Below are 9,669 nucleotides of genomic sequence, written 5' to 3' on the forward strand. Positions count from 1 at the left end.
AAAAAAATTGAATACTGTTATTTTAACAAGTGACATTAGTATGCATATTTCAAAATATCTATTAAAAATACGAGTATTTAAAAAAAATGATATATCAATTATCAAATAAAATAAACTGAAAAAGAAAACGAAAAATAATAAACCGCTCTTAATTATTTTATAAGAAAAGTGAGAGACATTTAATTCCTTCAACCATAAAACCTACTAACAATTATTGAAGTGAAAAATATTGCATCATCCTCACTGTTAAAAAATATCCTAAAAATAATCCACAAAAGAATGATTCAGTAAGAACAAGACACGTACCATCATTCCTACTTTTGATTTTCATTAAAAAAAATTTACCCCGTCCATTAATTTTTTTCTTCCCCAATATTTGTATTTTTAACAGGTATTTTAAAATATAGTGTGGTTTAATACGATTACAATATGTGTGGTACCATTGTCATGTCACAAACATTATGAATTTCAAATCATGTTTAATATCACTTTTTAGAGTATTATTTTGAGTTATTTTAATAAAAAGCCAATAAAAACATTTAAAAATTAAAGTAAGAAAACGATATATTTTAAAGTCAAAAATTTGCATTAAACGTTCCACCTGTCTCTCTGAACCGTCTCCCACCTACGTCCTATATAGTTGCAGCCACTGTAGACTTTTTCACTGAACCATCATCAGCTTAACCCTTTCAAACACCGCCCCATCTGTGCATAGTTAGGCATAACTTACTTATCTACCTCCCACGCAGCCTGAACTTTTCAGTTAAAGCTTTGGCAATGACTATTCCTATGGTGCTTGATATTCTGTTTCCACCCACTTTGCTCCTCACTGGAGCATCTGTTTTAACTCTATTATCGCTGGCAATTCTTTGGGGTTTTAGAAATTAGAGGGATTAACATGAAATATTCCAAGTTCGTCAATGCTGCTTCTTCTTCTTCTTCGATTAGCTTTAAAGTTCCCAGTAGAGTTGGCATGTTATTGCTCTACACACCAGCTTTCCTTGTCGGTGTTGCTTCCTTTCGGCTTTACCCAGCTGATGACTCTAGATTTCTTTTCCTCAAATCTGCCGTTACCATCCATTTCTTTAAGAGACTTTTTGAGGTATCTTTACTCTTCTTTTTCTTTAATAATTGGGGAAATGATATAGATTAGGATCCAAATTCTCTTTTACTCTTTAAATTTCTCCCAAATAGCTTATGTTGAAACTTAAATACTAATATCTTACGATGAATGTTCATAAAGTAAATTTATTGATTAAACATTGCAGGAGATTTTCATTCATAAATACAGTGGAGAGATGTCTCTAGACACAATAATAATTATACTTGTCAGCTATTTCTTTGTCAGTTTAAGCCTGATTTACACACAAACTTTCAATCAAGGACTCTGATACGACCCGCCCCGAAAACATACTTGGTTCAGCCCATTGGGCATCAATTGTAAACTTTTGCAAGTTGAATTAGCTTGTTCCAGTTCATTAGAGCTCTATTCGAGCTGATTCTAGTTCACTGAGCTTGAACTTCGATTTAATTTAATTTACTGGAATAAATAATTGCTATTAGTTAAATTAGTTAATTAGTTTAAGTTAATAAATTTGTTTAAAAATCTAGACATATTAATTTCCATGATAAATATGTTTTATTTGTTTTAATGCATGCTTTAATTTGTCTTAAGTCTATTTAATGTGTTTTGTCGTAGTTAATGCTGTTGTTTAAATGTGTCTGGACGAATTTAATGCTGCTACTACATGTTATAAATATGTTTGACCGAATTTAATGTATGTTTTAAGGTGTTCAGCCGAATTTAATTAACTTGTCTAGGCTGCTGAATTAAATGTGCCTTAGGATGCCGAATTTATATTATGTCTCCAACTAACACTTTAAGTGCAGGTTATTAATATGTTGTAGTTAATGTTGTGTTTACTGCCGAATTAATGTGTGTCTAAATGTTGGCCGAAATTAATGTGCAGCCAAACATGTATTAAATGAGATGTTCCACATGCAATGGACGGCCATTCAATGGATGCTAGAATGCATTAAAGAAGCTGTACATTAATGCATTTAACACATTAAATTCGGTAGCAGCTTCTTTAATGCATTCCAGCATCCATTGAATGGCCGTCCATTGCATGTGGAACATCTCATTTAATACATGTTTGGCTGCACATTAATTTCGGCCAACATTTAGACACACATTAATTCGGCAGTAAACACAACATTAACTACAGCATATTAATAACCTGCACTTAAATGTTAGTTGGAGACATAATATAAATTCGGCATCCTAAGGCACATTTAATTCAGCAGCCTAGACAAGTTAATTAAATTCGGCTGAACACCTTAAAACATACATTAAATTCGGTCAAACATATTTATAACATGTAGTAGCAGATTAAATTCGTCCAGACACATTTAAACAACATCATTAACTACGACAAAACACATTAAATAGACTTAAGACAAATTAAAGCATGCATTAAAACAAATAAAACATATTTATCATGGAAATTAATATGTCCAGATTTTTAAACAAATTTATTAACTTAAACTAATTAACTAATTTAACTAGCAACAATTATTTATTCCAGCAAATTAAATTAAATCGAAGTTCAAGCTCAGTGAACTAGAATCAGCTCGAATAGAGCTCCAATGAGCTGGAACAAGCTAGTTCAGCTTGCAAAAGTTTGCAATTGATGCCCAATGGGTTGAACCAAGTATGTTTTCGGGGCGGGTCGTATCATCCCCTCCCTCTTTGAAGCGATTTGTCCCCAAATCGGGCCATTTGCTCAAATTTTTTTTTTCAAGATCTCGAACCCTTTTGTTCATGACCCGAATAGAATCATTTCCAAAACTTTGAAAATCACAAATGGTTCGAGAAGAAATTGAATTATTTCCACGCCCTCCCTCTTTTGGAGGGAACCATTCCGAAGTGTCACCTGCACAAAAATTAAATAGAGTAGTGACACCATGGTCTATAAGTTCAAAAGGACTTCTTAAGATCTTATGCAAAAATTGAACAAATGAACCAATGCCGGGATCAAAATTAAAAATCGGTCTTACCTTTTTCTCTGATGGAAACAAACCTAAATCACAAATCAGTCGAAAGGCATAATCTCGAAAGTCGGAATTGCAAAATCCAAGCCTTTTTAACAAGAACAAAGAATAATAATCTCCGGGGTCAAAAACAAAGCTTCCTCTTGCCATTTCAATTTGATGTGACAATTTTAATATCGGCATTATAGAAAGGACGAAATGCAATCTTAAGTCATTCTTATGCAAAACATGTGCAATCCCTTCAAACTACGACATGGAGCAATTTTTAGAATCACAAGTCGAATTTTGGTTTTGCAAGCCAATGATATTCACATGCTTTGTTCTAGAACAGCCAGATATATCAAATTTCACTTGATCTAACTTACACAAACATGCAGAATTTACAAAACAAAGCAGTAACGTCTCAACACCATCACAAGCAAATGAACTAGATATTTTACTCATCAACGTTTTATCACACAAAAGAATCAGCAAATTCAAATTGTCATCACATACAAGCAGATTTGACGTGTGATATGCCAACCTTTTATCACAAAAAACCAAATTTTGTTCGGACTCACCTGGACTTACTTCTTGATCAATCTTGACAATGTTAGGCTCATGAGCAGAAAGATATTTCGCATTACTATGTAAAATACATTCATCAACAATCAAATTATGATTTCCAATCAAATCAAGATGAAAAACTCTCTCACAAACTAAGTCTTTGGTAATCTTGTCATCAAGAATCAAGTAAGATTGGGAAGACTCAAATACAGTAGAACCCTTACATGGCTTACCTTTAAGCACTTGTGGACTAGGGTCATCTACGATCTTACCTTTCTCGACTAATCGAAATCGTCTCTCCTCAGAAAAGTATTGAAGTTGAAATTGATCAATGAGATTTCGAGAAACCTAAAAAGTAGAAACAATACAAGGAAAACTCATAGGATGGTTAGTAAAAACACTCATTGCTTGTTCACTTTCATCCTTTTCGCTTATTTCTTTTTCCAACTCATTTTCAAATCCTCTTTCTTTTACCATATCACTCATTTCTTTTGCACTCTCGTTTCTTTCTTCAATCTCACTCTCTTTTTCAGTTTTCTTTTCTTTTTCACACTCGTTTTTATTCTCAATCTCATTTTCAATTTTCTTTTCTATCTCACACTCATCTTCTTTTTCTTTCATTTCTTTTTCTTTTTCATTTTCTCACTCGCACTCTTTTTCTTTTTCTTTTTCACATGCTATTTCGATTTCATTACAAAAGTAGAAATCATCAAAATAAGAAGCCTTTTGTTGAGAATAAGAAAAGGGTTCTTCATACAAATGACAATCATCTCTTTGTGATAGATCTCCCGTAGCCGAGTACATTGACACTCTTGTAACACGTTTGCCTCTTTGTAAATAATCCTCCGTAGATAAAAAAATTGATGCACTTGTAGAGACATGTCTACCTTTTCGTTTATCATCTCGGAAGGACTCATACTCGGAGTTTGCTTCTCTTGGTCTCGAACGCTTTGTTGAATAGGAGTCTTGATAAGAGTCTCTTGTCGAGTAGTATCGTCGTGATGATCTTGTCTTCGTCTCTTGACCCGGTGAATTTGGCTTCCGTCGGACTCTTTCCTCCACTCGATCCAATCTATCATGCAACTTATCAAATTTTGATTTCACCATTCTACGCATATCTTGCATCAAATATTGGAAATCTATTTCGGAAAATTCTTCTTGAGACATGATTATACACTAAAAGAAGAAATGTTAAAAAAATAATAACAGAAAATTAGATACCTCACCACAAAATCCTCACCAATTCTCTCGAAAAGGAAATAATGATTTTCACTCGCACTCGTGTTTACACTCAATTTTTGCCTTTTTCTTTTGATGTAATTCACTCGTGCCTTTTTCCACTCAATTTTCGCCTCTCGAAGTTCTCCGCAAACTAGGTCGACGAATCAATACCGTTTAGCGTCGGCTTACAAAATTGATTTGGCTTGGTGGGTAATGATGTCGGAAATGGTAGGCTATCAAACAAAATAGAAATGGTTAAGTGTGACTAGAAATAATTTGAATACTACGGCAACAACTTCACCTTCACAATTCGACAATAATGAATTTTGTCACACTTGTTTTTTTTTAATAATTTCGAATTTTTTTTCTCTTTTTTTTGTTTTTCAATACTGAATACAACAAGGAAAAATGAATTGAATACAAACTTTTTTTTTGAATTTTTTTTCGATTTTTTTACAATACCGTAATACCGAAGACGACGATTCTTACTCTGATTCAGCTAGCTCTGATACCAAATGATACGCCTCGGCCTCGTTGATTAATTCGAGTCGTTGATGTGCCCGATCGTAAATTGGAGTAATGTTGATATTTGTCGAAGATAGGTTAGAAGAAAAGGATTATTTAGGCTCAAAAGAGTTTTGTTGGTTTAGGACATGAAACAAAAGTCAATGGATGCAATTTGGCTAAGGATTCAAAAGCCGAACTAACACAATGGTAGTGTGTTAACCCGTAACTTATGAGAATGCTTAGGTTGGTAAGGTGTTGATGGAAGGTTTGTAAAGTGGATAGAAACTTCGACCCGCTATCAAAGATGATAGGAACCTCAGTATATGAATCGAACGCCACACTTTTGGGATTAAAGTGATAAGTTCGGGTAGAAAGACGGGTTGACTCCACAAGGGTTACTTGATAAGTCAGATGAGTCTTTGGAGAACAATGAGAGTTGAAAACAAACTCACAAAGTAATCAGATTTCATATAAGTTTCAAAAGTATATTGTCTAAACCCCAAAACAATTACAAAGCAAACTATTTATAGCTAAAAACTAAGCTAGCCGAACAGCCACTTGCATCCTTAAGAACTAAGCAAATGAATCTATTTAATTAGGCTAACAAATTCAGCTAATTAGGAGCTTGAATTGGACAGCTTAAAAACTTAAATAAATGTACTTAAAAAGATGAATGCATCAGGAGACCAATAGTCATGTCTAGATTCGGCCACAGTCTTGAATGACTCCTTAAATTGGCATCTTTTGGCTGAATGGAGATGAGCATTAAAGGTGTTCTTTGAACAGCCAAATGAGTGTGAAAAGTCATCCTTGAAGAGTCTTCTAGGTGTGGACACGTTCAGCTGAATGGTCTTTGGTGTGAACACCAAATGTGAACGGTATGATGCTGTTTTGGGAAATGGATCAGCCAAACTTGGAAAATTCATGGGGCTGCTGTTCCTTGGCCGAATGGTCGCTTGGAAGAAAGAAAACAGCAGCTCAATCCTTTTAATTACCGTTCATGCATGGATCAATCAAAGATGAATTTAACACATTAAATTCGGTAGCAGCTTCTTTCTTCCCAGTAGAGTTGGCATGTTATTGCTCTACACACCAGCTTTCCTTGTCGGTGTTGCTTCCTTTTGGCTTTACCCAGCTGATGACTCTAGCTTTCTTTTCCTCAAATCTGCCGTTACCATCCATTTCTTTAAGAGACTTTTTGAGGTATCTTTACTCTTTTTTCTCTTTTGCGGATACAATTTTTTTTTATCTTACGATGAATGTTCATAAAGTAAATTTATTGATTAAACATTGCAGGTGATTTTCATTCATAAATACAGTGGAGAGATGTCTCTAGACACAATAATAATTATACTTGTCAGCTATTTCTTTGTCAGTTTAAGCCTGATTTACACACAAACTTTCAATCAAGGACTCTCAGAGCCGTCCATTGATTTGAAGTACCTTGGAATTGTGTTGTTTTTAATAGGAATTAGTGGCAATTTCTACCACCATTACCTTCTGTCCAAGCTAAGAACAAAGGGTGAGAAAGAGTACAAGATCCCCAAAGGTGGTTTGTTTGAGTTGGTGATTTGCCCTCACTATCTGTTTGAGATTTTAGAGTTTTTGGGAATTAGTTTAATTTCTCAAACATTGTACTCATTTTCAGTCACTCTAGGCTCTGCATTGTACTTGATGTGTAGGAGTTATGTCACTAGGAAATGGTACGTGTCTAAGTTTGAAGATTTCCCCAAGGAAGTCAAAGCTTTTATTCCATTTGTTTTTTAATGCATGGATGAAGGCTTCAATATACACCCACCGATTATATACTCTTCATTAGGGAATGGAGATTTGACAAGAAAATATAGTCTCCAATTAACCACTTTTATGTTATGATTATAATTGTGTTTTATCATGGCTTCAATACATGTTATTAGACCATATATGTAATTATCTAAAAATGGGAAATTTCAAATGATAAGCATGTGAATCCTTTCATTGTTGCTTCTGAAATTCACAAAATTGTTGAGCTGGGCCTAAATGAAAGGAATATGTGGTTATGAAAAGGGCTGCCGACTACTTGCTAAGAAAATGTGGGTCCGAATCTACAACTAATGTGACTTTGGTAAAAAAAGGCAAGTATGGAATCAATGTTCACTACTTTTAAGCAAACTAGTTTGGTTTTATTTCGAGTAAGAGAAGTTTGTTTTTCGAGTTTTCACTATAAATTCTATTTATATGGATTTTGATTGCCAACTCATACATATTAGTTCCAGTTGCATTTTATTCAAATTGAGAGAATAACCAAAACAATTCGACTTTATTTTTTTGTTTCCGAAGTAACTCTCATCAACTAGTACTATTTTGATATGAACTTTTAGAAGGAATTCATCAAATTTCTTCCATCTAAAATCACCCTCTTTATATGATCGCCTATACGGATCTACTAGATATATTTCATGAATAATTCAATTGTCATATTTAATCAAAATGAAAACGTTTAAGTGTTTTGGGCCAGTGGGCCTCTTTTTTATTTGGGCTTGAATGTTTTTTTGTTTTGGTCTGTAATTTATTTTTTTGCTTATTTGTAAATTGAGCCCGAGAGAAATTAGGCCCTTACAATGAGTTATTAAATACATTGAAATTTTGTAGAAAGATTGGCTTTTGTACCAAAATCATATATATGAGTTATCATTATTAAAATGATATCATAAAAAAATATCTCAACTCCATGATTTTTTGGATAATCATCTAATTTATCAATATAATTATATATTTATTATGTATTAAACGTATTCATGGATCGGATAGATTAAATTCGGGTTGGGCCTAATCATGATATTAATATATTTTATATTTATCCAAGCTCGACCCAATCCGAAATATGAGCCTAAAATCTTATCCAAATCCGCCCATATTTGCAAAAGACTAACCAAAATCTATTTAGGTTTGGGTAAAAATATTAGGCTCGAAAAATAGATTTGGGCAAAAAAAGGCCCATGTAAAATATGGGTCGAGCTCGTGCTTAAACATTCAAGACTCAAGCCTAGCTCGGCCTAGCCCATTTTTAAGTTTTTAATACTTTATATTATGTTATTTTAAATATGTAATTTAGAACACATAAAAAAATAAACATATACTAAATATATAATGCTACTCTAATGTAAACACTAAAATAATGTTAAAGATAACTATATAAAAAAAATTAATAAATAAAAAGTGTATAAAATTATTAAATATTAAAATGATATAATATATATTTTTAAAAAAATAATAAAATAATATAGACGGGTCTAAAATGGACTTGGTTAGTCTTTTGTAAATATGGGCAGGTTTGGACAAAACTTTAAGCTAATATTTTGGATCGAGCCAATCTTGAACAAATATAAAGTATGTTAATATCATATTTAAACCTAATCCAAACCCGACCTATGAACATCTTTAATTGAAGCTTCATGAAGGATTCAATTCTTCCAGACCAATTAACTGATTATTTAATTTTATTTTTATCTTAGATAATGGTTCAAGTAATAATTGTCATTAAAATGTACCTGTGTCTGCTGCCCCATATATTTCCTATTTGTGCTTTAAGCAATTAGTTTATAAATAATTAATAGTATTTTTTAATGACTAGTATTGAAAGTTTAAAAATACTTTAAGTATTAATTTTTTATTTGTAAAATAAATAATGGTTAAATGAGTTTTGACATTAGATTGACATAAATAAAATTAATATTAGAAAAAAAAACTAATCAAATAAATATTTGGAAATTGAAATTTTGTCTTTCGAAAACAAAACTCACTAAACTTAAAAAAATACATTATTTTTCATTTAATTAAGGTGTTAAAAAATTAAATTTAAATCATTAATATTTTAGAGGAGAGTTAAAAATATTATCATTTAATCAATGAAGAAAAACTTCATATATGCTTATTTGTTCAATTGGTTGTAGTTAGACCTGTTTATAGGTCGTACTATCTGCTCCGGCCGAAAGGCCGGTTCAAAATTTGAGAGGGGATGGCAAAAAATATTAGGCCTAAAAATAGATTTGGGTAAAAAAATTAGGTCCATTTAAAATATGAATCGAGCTTGGGTTTGAACATTCAAGGCTTGATTCTGACTCTTTTTAAAGTTTTTAATATTTTATATTATGTTTTTTTTATATATAATGTAATTAAAAATACATTAAAAAGATAAACTTATACTAAGTATATAATACTACTCTAATGTAAACATAAAATAATGTTAAGATGACTATATAAAAAAATTCAATAAATAAAAATGTATAAAATTATTAAATATTAAAATAAAATAAAATAAAATAAATATTAAAAAAAGAGTAAAAAATAATATGGGCGAAC

At 31.9% G+C, this 9,669-nt stretch overlaps 1 pseudogene; it reads left to right on the forward strand.

Moving 5' to 3' along the window:
* The first annotated feature begins 635 nt into the window (after positions 1 to 635).
* Positions 636 to 7,902, forward strand: LOC107915732 (3-oxo-5-alpha-steroid 4-dehydrogenase 2-like; annotated as a pseudogene).
* Positions 7,903 to 9,669: the final 1,767 nt, after the last annotated feature.

Source organism: Gossypium hirsutum, chromosome D10 (genome assembly GCF_007990345.1).
Source record: "Gossypium hirsutum isolate 1008001.06 chromosome D10, Gossypium_hirsutum_v2.1, whole genome shotgun sequence".
Taxonomy (NCBI): domain Eukaryota; kingdom Viridiplantae; phylum Streptophyta; class Magnoliopsida; order Malvales; family Malvaceae; genus Gossypium; species Gossypium hirsutum.